Below are 14,221 nucleotides of genomic sequence, written 5' to 3' on the forward strand. Positions count from 1 at the left end.
AGGGGCCCATGTCCACCCCAAACCCCTCCAGGGGGAGAGGGGTACAGCTACTCATCATACAAGGAACCAGACGGGCACCGCTCCAGACAGAACCCCTCGCTATTAAAAAGGTGGAGGCTGTCGGCCAGGAGGAACGCTGCGACTCGGCCCCGAGACCCGGTTGTATGTGAACCCATTTGTCTTGAATGAAGGAAGTCCAGGGTTCCTGAAGCAGACATCCCCCCCCCCCCCATGCTGAAGAGGACTTGTCTGGAGAACCGTGCTGACTGGTCTCGGGCTTGCTCCATTGCTTCTTAGTCCCTCCAGAAGCTCTGAACAGCTTACCTTTTTCTTGCACCCCGGAGGTACCAAAAAAACCGCCTATGAGTGGTAAAGGAAGGCCCCAGCTTAGTACAGGGTGTTTTAACTTTGGAGGATTGAGAGGGGGGGGGGGGTTGGGGGCAGCAGCGTCCGTAGTGACCATATAAGCCTCTGAATCAGAGGACTACACCAATGATGGAGAAGGCAGCGGCCGTTTTCAGCTAGTAACCTTTTTATTACAAAAGCAACCATGGTCGCCAAGCTTTCCAGAGCTGCTGAAATCACAACCAGCAACTGCGATCCGGACAGTCCAGGCGTTGCACTGAGCGGGTCTGAGGGTGATTTTACTGCCTGGGACTCCATATTTAAACAGGTAAAGGAGTACTTTCACTTTAAAACCGCTTATTGCCGTTCCCACCACCGATCAACGCGGTCTGCAGAGTCCCCCTTAAATATATACCGACAGCAGAGTGTGCAGGGATATGCCCACGAAGACCCCAGTACTGTACCACCTCCAGAGGGAACCTTCTGAATCGGACTGTGCAGCAGGAAGAAGAAATCACAGGATGTGATTTCAGCCTGGTATGTGAAAGGTCACGCTGCCTGTGCAGCTACACAAAAATGGATGCCAATACAAATCAATAGGAAGCACAGGGAAAATGGCTGCCCCATACAAGTCAATGGGAAAAATTATACATTGCTAACTAGGGATGCACCGAAATTTCGGCCACCGAAATTATCGGCCGAAAATGAGCCTCTCTCATTTCGGCCGATAATGGGTTAACAGTGCCGAAAATAAAAATGGCCGCCGTGGGGAAGGAGGAGGGCGCAGCGCAGCGCAGGGCAGGTTTCAAAAGTCCCGCCTCTGGCCGGCCGTCCGCCTCTTAATAATGTCCCTACTACTCTGTGCATTATGAATGGACATACTAGGCGGGGGGCGGGGCGAGCGGCCGCTATAGAGAGAACTATTGTGATCCTTCACTGTCAGCTCCTCACGTCTATGTATGAATGAGAACTGAACTGAGCTGACACCGGGCGGGGGGGCGGGCGGAGCGGCCGCTATTAGCTGTGACTATGTGAGAGTTTCACTTCCCTGACAGGCACGTATCTCCGCTGACAAGGAAGAGAAGCTCTCACATAGTCACAGCTAATAGCGGCCGCTCCGCCCGCCCCCCCGCCCGGTGTCAGCTCAGTTCAGTTCTCATTCATACATAGACGTGAGGAGCTGACAGTGAAGGATCACAATAGTTCTCTCTATAGCGGCCGCTCGCCCCGCCCCCCGCCTAGTATGTCCATTCATAATGCACAGAGTAGTAGGGACATCATTGAGAGGCGGTGCCGCCGGCCAGAGGCGGGACTTTTGAATGCAGGAGAGGACACCCGAGGAGGAGGACGCTGAGGCAGTGGGGGAGGGGGGAGGGGAGCTGAGGCAGCTTACCAATGCTATTAGTATTATGAGGCATGAGGGGTTAATGTATTGTCACTGCTGGTCACTCATCTATTAGTGACTGACCAGTGGCAGTTAATTAACCCCTTTTGTGCTGCATTAGTGCAACCAGTGTCAGTGTTAATTAACACTGGTTGCACTAATGCAGCACAAAGGGGTTAATTACCTGCCACTGGTCAGTCACTAATAGATGAGTGACCAGCAGTGACAATACATTAACCCCTCATGCCTCATAATACTAATAGCATTGGTAATTAAATTAACCTCTTGCCAACCCATCACAGTACATATACTGTGACAGGGTGGCAGCGACAGGTGTAGGTGTACGTCGCTGCCTGTTTTTGGTTTATGTCCCTGTTCTATCCATTTCAAATTTTTTTTGGGGAAAAAGTCATTTTCGGTTTCGGTTTCGGTTTTCGGCCAAGGGCATCCTGCATTTTCGGTTTCGGTTTCGGCCCAAAATTTTCATTTCGGTGCATCCCTATTGCTAACACTAAAGATGGCGGCACCCATGGTGCGCCATGCGGTCAGGGACCCCCAAAATGAAGGCCTCAAGGATCTACAACCAGACCCAGCAGGAAACAAGGTACGATTGCCACCCCCCAGGCGCCCCAGCTATAGTATCCCCCCACAGGGCCGGGTACATGACAGGCCAGGGGGGGGGATCTTTTAGGAAGCCCAGGTCCTTTTATCCACAAGAGAGAGACCTCCCGCCCCCCCCCCCCCCCAAGACCGCAAGGGGCAACATTTACTCAACATACCATAGACTGGGTGGGCCCTTCTCTGGGCAGACCCCCTCCCACCTGGAGTGAGGGGGCTGCCAGCCGAGAGGTAAGCTGCGACTCAGGACGTTCCAGGTTGTCGCGTCCCAGCGAGACATTCACTCCCAGGCTCGTCCCCATCCGGGAAAGGGCACAGTCATGGCGAGGCCTAGTGCAGGACTATAATCAGCTCACACTCGTAGGCCAGGATGGGGAGACCTTAAAGAGGAAGTAAACCCCCTTCTGCAACTTTTACCTATAGGTAAGCCTATGATAAGGCTTACCTATAGGTACTGTAAATATCTCCTAAACTTTACCCTTTAGGAGATATTTACCTTTCATGCAGCCAGTGACATCACTGGCGCATGCGCTCTGAAGGAACGGCCGCTGGTTCCATTCCTTCAGAGCCCCGTGCCGTCACCGCGGCTCCGGCCAATCAGATGGCCGGATGCCGCGATCCCGGAAGACGGGCGACTTAACATGTCGCCCGTCATACAGGTAAGCGGGCGGCACGGCGGGGGCTCGTTCTAAGGTAAGTATTTCATAATGAGCTAGTATGCGATGCATACTAATGTGTTTCTCTTTCAGGTTGAAAAATACAATTTTTAATGGGTGTACAACCTCTTTAAGGATCAAGATTATCCAGTGCGAAACCCCAGCTGGCATTGCTTGTAGATCACCAGGAGGATCCCCCTAGCAAAGTGAGTAATGATAAAACAAAATATTCTTAAAAGAATGAAAAAAACAGACAGAAGTCCCAGCAGGAAACCTAGGTCCTACTCCTTTTTCCAGGCAGAAACACTGGTTTGCTGGAGCAGAGGGTGTGGGTTATGCCTATGGGTACAGCCCCGTGGGCGTGGAGAATTAAATTTTTTTCCCTGCCTAGAACTACTCCTGCAGGAGGCAGCATAACCCAATGGCTAATGAAGTATGAAGGTCACGTCTGTCAATGGACGAGAGTGAAACTTTGCATTTTATTTGGAAATCAAAAGGTCCCAGAGTCTGGAGGAAGAGTGGAGAGGCACGGAATCCAAGTTGCATGAGGTCCAGTGTGAAGTTTTCACAGTCCGTGATGATTTGGGGAGCCATGTCATCTGCTGGGTGTTGCTCCACTGTGTTTTATCATGACCAAAGTCAGCACAGCCCTCTACCAGGAAATTCTAGAGCACTTCATGCTTCCCTCTGCTAAACATCTTTATAGAGATCATTCTTCAGCAGGACTTGCCACCTGCCCACACTACCAAAAGTACCAATACCTGGTTTAATGATCATGGTATCACTGTGCTTGATTGGCAGATAATCTGTGGGGTATTGTAAAGGGGAAGATGAGAGGCACCAGACCAAACAATGCAAATGAACTGAAGGCTGCTATTAAAGCTACCTGGGCTTCCATAACACCTCAGCAGTGCCACAGGCACATGCCACGCCATACCGCATTGAGGCAATAATTCATCCAAAAGGAGCCCCAACCAAGTGTTGAGTGCATACTATACTATACTGTACATGGACATACATTCAGTAAGCCAACATTTCTGTATTAAAATTAATTTTTTTTATTTAATTGGTCTTATGTAATATTCTACTTTTCTGAGACACTGAATTTTAGGGCTTTTCACAGCCATGATCTTCAAAATTAAAAAAAAAAAAAAACGCTTGAAATATCACTATGTGTAACGCATCTATATAAAATATAGGAGTTTCACTTTTTGAATTGAAATACTGAAATAAAACAACCTTTTTGAGAATATTAAAATTTTATCAGATGCACGTGTTTGTGTGTATAAAATATATATGTCATGATACAGAGCTTCAAGCTTATCTATGGTCAAAATGAAAATCATTAATTTCCCCATTGTATTACAATTCTTTCTAGCTTAGTCCTATTAATCTGAACAATCCTGAAGTTTGTAAAGAGAGGCCTACCTAACTGGATAAAATGTAAAGTGTTGTTTAGTTTTGACCTCATATTATATGGTAAATCTAACAGAAAATTTCATGTGCATGGCCAGCCTAAGGCCCCTTTCACATGGGCGATCTGATCCGCCCGTCAGTTTTTCAGGCGGACCTGATCGGATGCTCCATGCATCCCTATGGGGCAGTGGAGACATTTTCGCTGACACCCACTGCTATCCGATCCATGAAATCCGGACGGATGGAAACCCTATTTTCCATCTGTCTGGAGGATCGGATCAGATGAAGAAACGGACAGGCCATCCATTCTCACCGGATTCCCCCATAGAGGACAGCGGGGATCTGACCGCTCCATCTCTGCACACAGAGCAGAGACGGAGCTGTCATCCGCCTGCTCAGTGGGGAATGGCGGATCGATCCCCCGCTGAGCAGGACGGACTCCGTCGGGCACACCGCCCGTGTGAAAGGGGCCTAAGGCTAGGTTTCATATTGGTGCAGGTTGTGGGAAGCTGTGTAATCACGTCTTTCCGCACCTGCAGGAAAATCACAATGCAGTTTAGAAGATTTGAAGGGGGGTACCATTAATTATCATGGCACCCCCACGCGCTGGAAACTGCACTGCAGCCGTGTATTCTGAAAAGGTGCAGGGACTTTTTCCCTGTGTTTTTAGTGGGTAAAACAGCCCATTCAAATAACTGGGCTGCTGTGCCCAAGCAAACACAGCCACAGGGAAACCGGGTAGATTTGAACCAGGGCTAAAAGAAGCTTTCATTGACTCAGTACAATTACTACATTTCTATTTGTAGAGATAACTTGTTACCCTTGTAGGGAGTGCATTGTTTTCAGTAGGACAATTCAGAATAATTAACTTAGGATTGACTAAAAGGACAGAATAAAAAATTCTACACACGTAAAACAAAGAAATTAAAGGTTGCATCCAATACAGAAGGTGTGGATAGGTGATTCTAGTCAGGACTTCTTATAAGTTACAAATTTACCTGTCACTCGCTCCGACAATCAGCAGGCCCCAGCCAAAAATCATTGGCAGGGACCAGGTGATTGGCACGAGAGCCACAGTGAGACTGCAGCCTCCACCCAGAAATGCAGAAACCGGAAAGATTGGCAATATCCAAAGGGATGCAGCTTTTGTTTCGTGTTTCCAGCAACTTTGGCATTGTTAAACGGCTATGATCTCTACCCAAGAGGAACCGGATTGTATTGAGGAATTGATGCAGCTATAACCTAGACGGGTTTACCAAAATATATACAAACTAAATAGGTTAGTGTCATACTACTCTTAGTACATATGATGCCTTGGATACTCAAACAATTTATATAGATTGGATTCTTGTACGGATGATTTGGCTGCATATACCTGCATACTCTCCAGATATAGATCTCTCCGGTCAATCTCTCCTGCTATATACTTCTGCGCCCACCAAGGTAGATTTTACGCTTGTGTGGTTGTGGTGCTGAGATGAGTACTATTTGGCTCCTCAGGCCCTGATGAAGCAACAATCAAAACAAGTTGGCTTTTGAGGACCCATCGTTGTTAATACTTGTTACGCAACCGCAACCACTTGGATCTTTAGTTTTTCATATGGTTATATTTTGTATGTTAAGGAGATGCACATCATCTATTTTTTAAATGTGAATGAATAAATTTGATATTATCTGATGTGTGCTCCTTTCTGCCCTGTACAGTCCGACAAACCCCCCCCCCCCTTCTTATACGCAGAAACGCCTGGTGCCAACAGTGAAAAGGCTGACAAAAGCCCAGACTCCAGGAGGCAATTTCTAGTCGCCACTGCGACCTGGCACTTGTCAAAGCCCTGTTAGAAAGTATCATTAAATATATAAATATTTGAAACAGATAAGTTAAAGGTTTATTTCTGTTGCTGTGAGTGCGCTGGGGAACCCCTATCTACGGTTTTGAAATTCTTTTGAAAGCTCATATGCAACTTTTACTATGTGCTAGTCTCAAACAGATAAAAGTGGCTGCCACTCTTGCCATTTTCTTTTTTACAATATGTAAAACATTTCTGGTTTGCAAAAAGATTTAACACATGACAATGGATTCCCAGAGAAGTATCAGCCATCAAGAGACCACAACACAGTAATTATCTCCTTTTGGTCAGAATGGCTTTCTATGAAACCTAGAAGAGCCAAATCATTTCAGAGTATAAATTTCACCGGCAGCTATTGATCTCTATTAAAAAAACAAACGAAAAACACTTTCCCCCAGATTGATAAACAAAGATGTGGAAAGAAGCCTAAGCTACAGCTGTTGGCTAATAAAGAATACAAACATGAACATGCAACATTTCAGATTTACCTTCTTTGTTCATTCTACAGTGTGAGCGATTCCTTATTTTGTTATAACACAAGGTATCACAGCTTTATGGAAATGTTTCAATACAATGTCAATATTTAATGTCTATGCACCACAATTGAACTGCAGGCAGTATGATGATTTAGTGACGGTTCACACTTCTGCGATGCAGGAACGCTGCGAATATGCATTGTGTTCCCGCATCGCATCCGCACATCTGGCAGTTCACACTGCCATATGCGATACACAGGGGGTGTCAATTAAAAGTTAACGACACCCCCAGTTGCGATCGCATATCGCAGTGCGATCTGTAAGTACGCACAGAATCCGATCGCACAAGTGTGAACCACTGTGCGATCCGATTCTACTGAGGCTCAAAAAAAGCTTCATGTGCGTGTTTGGTGCGGATACAGTGCGAATTCAGCCATACAAAGTGTATGGCTGAACTTGCATCCGCACATCAGATCGCATGTAATTAGGAGCAGTGCGCTCCGAATTACATGCGATCTCCGCAAACGCGGAAGTGTGAACCGGCACTTACGGAGACTTCCAGAGATCTCCCGTTTTTCAGAGAAATGAAACAGGTCTGACTCCTGCAGTGCATTGCGTAAACATGAAACCATCTGAAGGCAGTCTTGCAGTGTAGACATGGTGCATTCTGGATTTTCTATGTGCCCTTGTGAGGACCTGTGTTGATGAGGTGCAGAAAAACTCAGGTCACAGTACATGGTGTGAACAAAACCAAAAGTATATCCAAAGGCAACCCCCCCAAATAGAGCAGGGGAGGGCTAAACCACTCATTAAGAATATTTCCCTTCACTTTCTGTCCTGAAGACTCAAGAAGTGAGATGCTATCTTGCCAATGTTAGGTATCCCAGGAATAAGTGTCCCTATTGAAAGATTCCCATTCATTCTTGTTTTTGTGGCAAAAAGTCTGGATTCTCCCTCTTCGTCATTCTCAGTACCCTTAGTGATCAGGGCATTTAGAGAGTGCGAGTCTTCTAGACGCAGACAGCAACGAAAAAAAAAAAAAAAAAAAATCTGACACGAGGTTGTAACCCATCAAATATAAAAAAAATGTTTTGCCCTAATTATTCTTTGGGTAAAATCAAATCCCAACTGGAAGGTATTTAGTTGCTAAAGCTCTTGGTGTCAAACTTTTTAAATTGAAAAATAAACCTTTAGTTTGTTTCTGCTTACGTTGCTCGTAAAAAGGAAGAAAACAGCGAGCGCCCAATTTGCCAGTATAAACAAAAGAGATTATATATTTATGTATGTTTTTATTTATGAATTTTTGTTAAAGATAGATATGGTTTTAAATCAATTATGTATCTGACATATTAAATATGTATTGTGTGACCTTATTGGCTAAAGATATTCATTTTTAAATAGCCTACTTTTTAATTCGACTTTATCCACTAGGTGGCGACATGGGGAGCTTTACTTATGGCGCTTTTCCACTGCATAGAACCGTACCGGCTCGGCGCGCTTTTGTGCTTTTCCACTGCGGTACCGCATGGTATAGGGTCGGAACGGTTCGGTACGGTACGGTATAGGTTTGCTTTTCCACTGCATGGAACCGAACGGTACGGTACGGCTCTGAAAAAACAGTACCTACTCGATTGTGGTTCCAACAGGTACCAAACTGGTACCATATCCCACAATCCTTTGCATGCAGTCACTACTAGCCACTGATTGGTCAGAGAATCACACCCACCCCATTGTTATCCCACCCACTTAACTTTAGTACTACTTTAGTGGAAAAGCAAACCTATACCGTACCGTACCGAACCGTTCCAACACCATACCATGCGGTACCGCAGTGGAAAAGCAAACCGGGCCAAGCAGGGCCGAGTAGAGCCGAGCCGGTACTAGCCGGTACTTGCAGTGGAAAAGTGCCATTACATACCTTCCCCTTGGTTTAAAGAGGACGTAAACTCTGCATTCCCTATTGCGATTCCCATCTACTGTGATATGAAAACGCATTTACAATCATTGCATAGTATAAAACGTATGCACAATTTCTTCTTACTATTTTTAGTAGTTTGTAAAAAATGTGTATTCCTGGATTAGGTTGTGCCATCATGAGTACTGTTCTGTGATTCCGGTTTTGATGTTATTTCCGCCCTTCCTTGTTTCCCCTGCTTAAAACTCGCGCATGCGCAACAGTGTATTATCCAAGCCTTTCTTAACCCGACGTTACTACAGCAACCAAGCTCCGCCATGTGTTATACCCATTTTGTTTTGCAGCTGTGTTTCAAGGTTGTAAGCTGCAGATGATTGCCGTTATAGGAGTCTCTAGGATGCCCTGGTTTACTCCCCCCATGTGACATCACACGGTCACAAGGGGAGAACCAGGAAGCCGATAATGAATGCCCAGTCTCGCGAGTCTTCAAAGCTGTGCCGCAGACAGTAGAATTTTTGTATACAGCATGCTGTAATTGAGGAGACGGTACACAGAGCGTGCCGTGAATCACAGGACGGGAAGCGCATGCGCCAGTGACGTAATCAAACATTAGGGGGCAGATTGCAAGAAGATGAAACAAGGAGACTTACAGGCAGCAATGAAAATGTTTACTAATGAGGATTGCAATGTGCTGAAGTGGGGTTGGAGAGTTTACAACCACTATAAATGTTGCTATTTTTATTTATATTATATTTATTTGAATTAGAAATAAATGTATATTTTTTTAATTAATTTTGATATTCATAAAAGAAATGTGTAACAATTTATATCAGGTTGCTTGCATATATTTGTTGCCACATGTTTTTGAGCTAATCCATGGCAAAACGGCACCCATTTTGGCTCTTATGGGCTATGTAAATATTGGCTTCACAATTATGGTCGATCCACGACAAAATGGCGCCCGTTCTTTTGTTATTGCTAGCCGCGCTGACAAGCTATTTAAAGAGGTTTTGAAGGGCATCAGTTTAAAGGCGGAGCCCCTAAAGATGCACATGAAATGCGTCAGTGGAACCCTATATGCTGATGTCACTCCGCGGGCTCCATGTAGGTGAGTGGTGGCCACTGAAGTGTCGGCCGCATTTGTTTTATAGGATATCCATGTGGAATTTTATGTTTTACGAGCATTTATAAAAAAATACTACACTATATTCTGCATCTCTGGTCCCGGGTGGTGAGCATTTCTCTATGAGGACGGATGCCTGGCAGCATTGTATATTGAGAGGAGAGGACATCATAGACCTCCAGAAAGTTTGGATTATAAAACACACGCAAATTAAGATTAGTCTTCTGTGCAGTGCAATGTGGTGGAGGACTTGCATTGTTGCAGGGCTTGACAAATTTGCTTGAAATCTAGGAGCCAGCTAAAAAAGTTAGGAGCCAGTTTTTTTTTCCGCGCATGTCGAATGCCCGGCTTCTGTTGGACCGGCTGCCATAAACACGGGCCGAATGGCAGCCAGTTTTTAATGAACTTGCCCATCATTCGGCCCGTGTGTACTTGGCTTGATGGTGTGATGGGCAGTGGCTCATTAGGGAAGGACTGTGCAGCAAGTTGGAGACGATAGATCCAGTAACTCGTGCCACTTTAGGCCCCTTTCACACCGGCACCTCCACTAAGCGGAATCCGTTTGCTTAGCAGGGATTTCTCTGCTAATCCCAGCTGAGCAGGTGGATGACAGGTCTTGTCCGCTCCGCTATGCAGAGCAAACATGGACACAGTCCACTCTCCTCTATTGGGCAGCAGGATGGAAATGGATTGCCTGTCCATTTCAATCCAATGCCATCTGATTTGAACCGTCAGATGGCGGTGGTTGTCAGTGGACATCCATCACTCCATAGAGGAGACTGGAGGGTCTGATCAGGTCCGCATGAAAAACTGACAGGTGGACTTGATCAGACAGTTCCGTGTGAAAGGGGCCTTCGGCTGTGTGGCATGAAAGGGAGAGAATAATAAAAAAAAGAATTTTAATGGAAAAAAATTAAATAAAAAAACTTGTTTCCATCTTTGTGGGGTTGTAAATGGAGCTGAGGCTATTCCGACCAGCTGCCCCACATTTCCTGTCCACTCACTAGTAAGGACAGGGCGCCTCAAGCCCTCAATCTCTTCTCCGAGCAGTGAGAACAGGCAGGGAAACCCTCAGCGCTGCCAGTGACTGCTTGTTGCAGCCCCGGCTACCACAAGAGGTCACCAGTTCCCCGATGGAAGCGTCTCCATACAGCAGGCTGCAAAGCTGTGGCCTCAATTACTGGCCGGCACAGCATCTTAGACCGCGCACCCACGGGCGGGGGACACAGTGTCAAGAAAACGGTTAATAGTGCTGAAAACGCACACGATTTTGCTGTGCTCATGGTGTTTTTCGTAGATCGTGTGACTCCAAAACAGCGCCAAATATGTAACACGGGTGCGTTATTAATGCGTTCTTGCTGTGTTTTGAATGCTTTTTTTTAACAAGGAGGTGCATTTTTTTTTTAAACTTACCAAATATGCAGTAAGCAAGATTTTCAACATCGCAACAGACCAATGATAAGACAAACATAGAATTTAAAGGGATACATTTTTCTGAGCTTTTCTTGCCAATAATGGTCGTCAAATTCATATTTAACTTCATGATATTTAGTAAAAAGTCAATTGTATATAAAAATATAAAATGTTTAAAAAAAAAAAAAAAAACTCATTTGTAGCTGCTGTGTTAAAGGCTCCATTCAAATCCGAGCATAGTTTTCAGGCGTTTTTTTTTTTGGATGTTTTTCAATCGTTTTTTTTTGTAGGCGTTTGCAGGCAAGCATTGACATATAACAAAAACGCTTGTAAAACGCCAAAAAAGATGCTCATGTACTTTTTTGAGCTTCAAGCAACAAAACGCTCATATGTGAACAGGTGCCATCGAAATGAATGGGGTATTGCTTGTTAAGGCATTTTGAGACTTCAGAGATGAGCATTTTATGAGCTGAAAAACGCTCAGGTGTGAACAGGGCCTTAATGATTTGTTTCAAGGTTAAGGCCGGGTTCACATACGTGTGCCTGTGGGTTCACTGGGTGTCTGTTCACCAGTTTAGGTGCGCTTCAGGTCGGAATTTCTACCTCAATTCACACTAGAGTTGCCACCTCATCCCTTTAAACCTAAATACCTAAGAATTACTCAGGCTCTGAGACTAATTTAATGCAGATAAGGCTCCAAAAGTTTAATTACCACCTTAAATCAGCCACAGAACTGGTGTAAATAATGTGTTCCGTTTTAAAGGGATGAGGTGGCAACTCTAATTCACACATGAACCAGACCTAAACACCCACAGGACCCTTTTGCAATCCGCTCCACGGCCGCCCCCGAGCTGTGTGAACCGCCTCCAATGAAAGCCGGTGGTCACACACGCATGTCATGCAGAAAACCCACATCTAATGCGCATACATGTGAACCCAGCCTGGAGAGCCGCTTTATTGGCTTCCCTGTGCATCTAAACATATAAAGCGTTTGCAAGAAATCACAATTTCTCTGCAGCTTTTAAAAGGTGCAGAGACTATTTTCCTGCAGGTACAGCAGCTTGTTTAGTGCACAGGCAAACGTGGGCCATACCAAACAGAGGTGTGAACCAGGACTATGAACCCAGCCTGGGGGCGGATTCACAATACCACATGGTGCACCATTTCCTGCATGCACTGCCCTTATGGGGTTTGTTAATGGCACCCAAACCATTCTGCATTTGCACCCACCAAATTGAATGATACCGCAGCACCATGCAGTTTGGTGTGGTGCGATTTGTAAAAAAGTACGCTTTTTTGCACATTCTGCAGCCCAATTAAGTTTATAGGTTAGCGAAACGTGCGGGACCGAACAGAAAGGAGTGTGTTCTAGCATCAACCTGCCCAACGCATGTCGGGGGGCCCCATTCCCCATACAAACATGTCAGGGGGGCATTCCCTATACAAGCATGTCGGGGGGGGCCCATTTTACATACAAGCATGTCAAATTACCCCCCCCCCGACATGCTTGTGTGTAAAATGGGGGCCCCCCCAACATGCTTGTGTGTAAAATGGGGGCCCCCCCGACATGCTTGTATGTAAGATGGGGGCCCCCCGACATGCTTGTATGTAAAATGGGGGCCCCCCGACATGCTTGTATTGAGAATGTCGCCACCCCCCCCCCCGAGAAGCTTGTATGGGGAATGGGGCCCCCCCGACATGCTTGAATGGATACAAGTATGTCGGGGGGGGGGCCCCCAATTTACATACAAGCATGTCGGGGGGGCCCATTTTACATACAAGCATGTCGGGGGGGCCCATTTTACATACAAGCATGACGGGGGCCCCATTCCCCATACAAGAATGTCGGGGGGGCCCATTTTACAAACAAGCATGTCAGGGGGGCCCCATTCCCCCATACAAGCATGACGGTGGAACCCATTTTACATACAAGCATGTCGGGGGGCATTTTACATACAAGCATGTCAGGGGGGGCCCCATTTTACATACAAGCATGTCAGGGGGGGGCCCATTCCACATACATGCATGCTGCATCACCACACATTACAGCCACACACCACCAATATATCACACATCTACCTGGAGTATATTAACACCTATAGTCCTCCCAGGTAGTGCATACTGCTAATATACATCCCAGATAACAACTAAAAATAAGGCCCCTTTTTCTATGTCTAATTATTAACACAAAGACTGAAGGACTTCACATCTCCAATTGCAGTATTAGGTGGACTGGGCCTTTAAGACACATATGAGGGAAGACACCAGAGGCCGCCATGCTGCGTGAGGGAAGCTTGGAGGTCTCCGGTCATACACATCACACGGCGCACACAGGGCGGTATATGGCGGGCTTTCCTCAGGTGCGGCCTGCAGCACACACACCAATGAGCGCGGCCCGCAGGGTGCACAGAGGAAGGCCCGGGCCGTTCCTGTGAGGAAAACGCTGCACTCACCGGCGTCTTTCGCGGGCTTCCGTTCCTTTATCTCCTTCCCGAGTTCCACACACACCTGCAGTACACAATGCGCACACTCACGAACTCCCTTTACTGCTCTATACACGCCACTTCACTTTACGACCAATACCAGGCCCGCCTTCTCCGCTTCTCAAAACTCAGCTGCTCATTGGATAGCGAGGAGCAACGTGACCGAATGTGAAAGCCACGCCTGCCGCTCGCCATCTTGTTCATGGACATCGTCGCCTCAGCTAATGGCTGCTGGTGACGTCAATAGCAATACAAATATCACAGCAAATTCTTCTTTATCCACCAAAAAATAAATGTTGTATGAATTTCTATAGAACATATTAACCACTTAAGAACCAGGCCTATTAATGACACTTGTTAAAATCTATTTTGTGCTAGAAAATTACTTAGAACCCCCAAATATTATATATATATATATATATATATATATATATATATATATATATATATATATATATATATATTTTTTTTTTTTCCTAGCAAGAGATCATGAGAATAAAATGGAGATCGTTGCAATACTTTATGTCGCACTGTATTTGCACAGC

General features: G+C 45.9%; 1 protein-coding gene across 3 annotated transcripts in view; it reads right to left on the reverse strand.

Annotated features, from left to right (window-relative positions):
* The window catches only part of NCOA5 (nuclear receptor coactivator 5), a 56,699-nt gene extending 42,908 nt beyond the window's left edge, over nucleotides 1-13,791 (reverse strand). For all 3 annotated transcript variants that reach the window (XM_082272378.1, XM_082272377.1, XM_082272376.1), the window contains exon 1: nucleotides 13,647-13,791. The gene's annotated coding sequence lies outside the window, so the exon portion shown is untranslated. The remainder of the gene's footprint in view (nucleotides 1-13,646) is intronic.
* Nucleotides 13,792-14,221: the final 430 nt, after the last annotated feature.

The sequence above is a fragment of the Pelophylax lessonae genome, assembly GCF_965119305.1.
Source record: "Pelophylax lessonae genome assembly, chromosome: 11".
Taxonomy (NCBI): domain Eukaryota; kingdom Metazoa; phylum Chordata; class Amphibia; order Anura; family Ranidae; genus Pelophylax; species Pelophylax lessonae.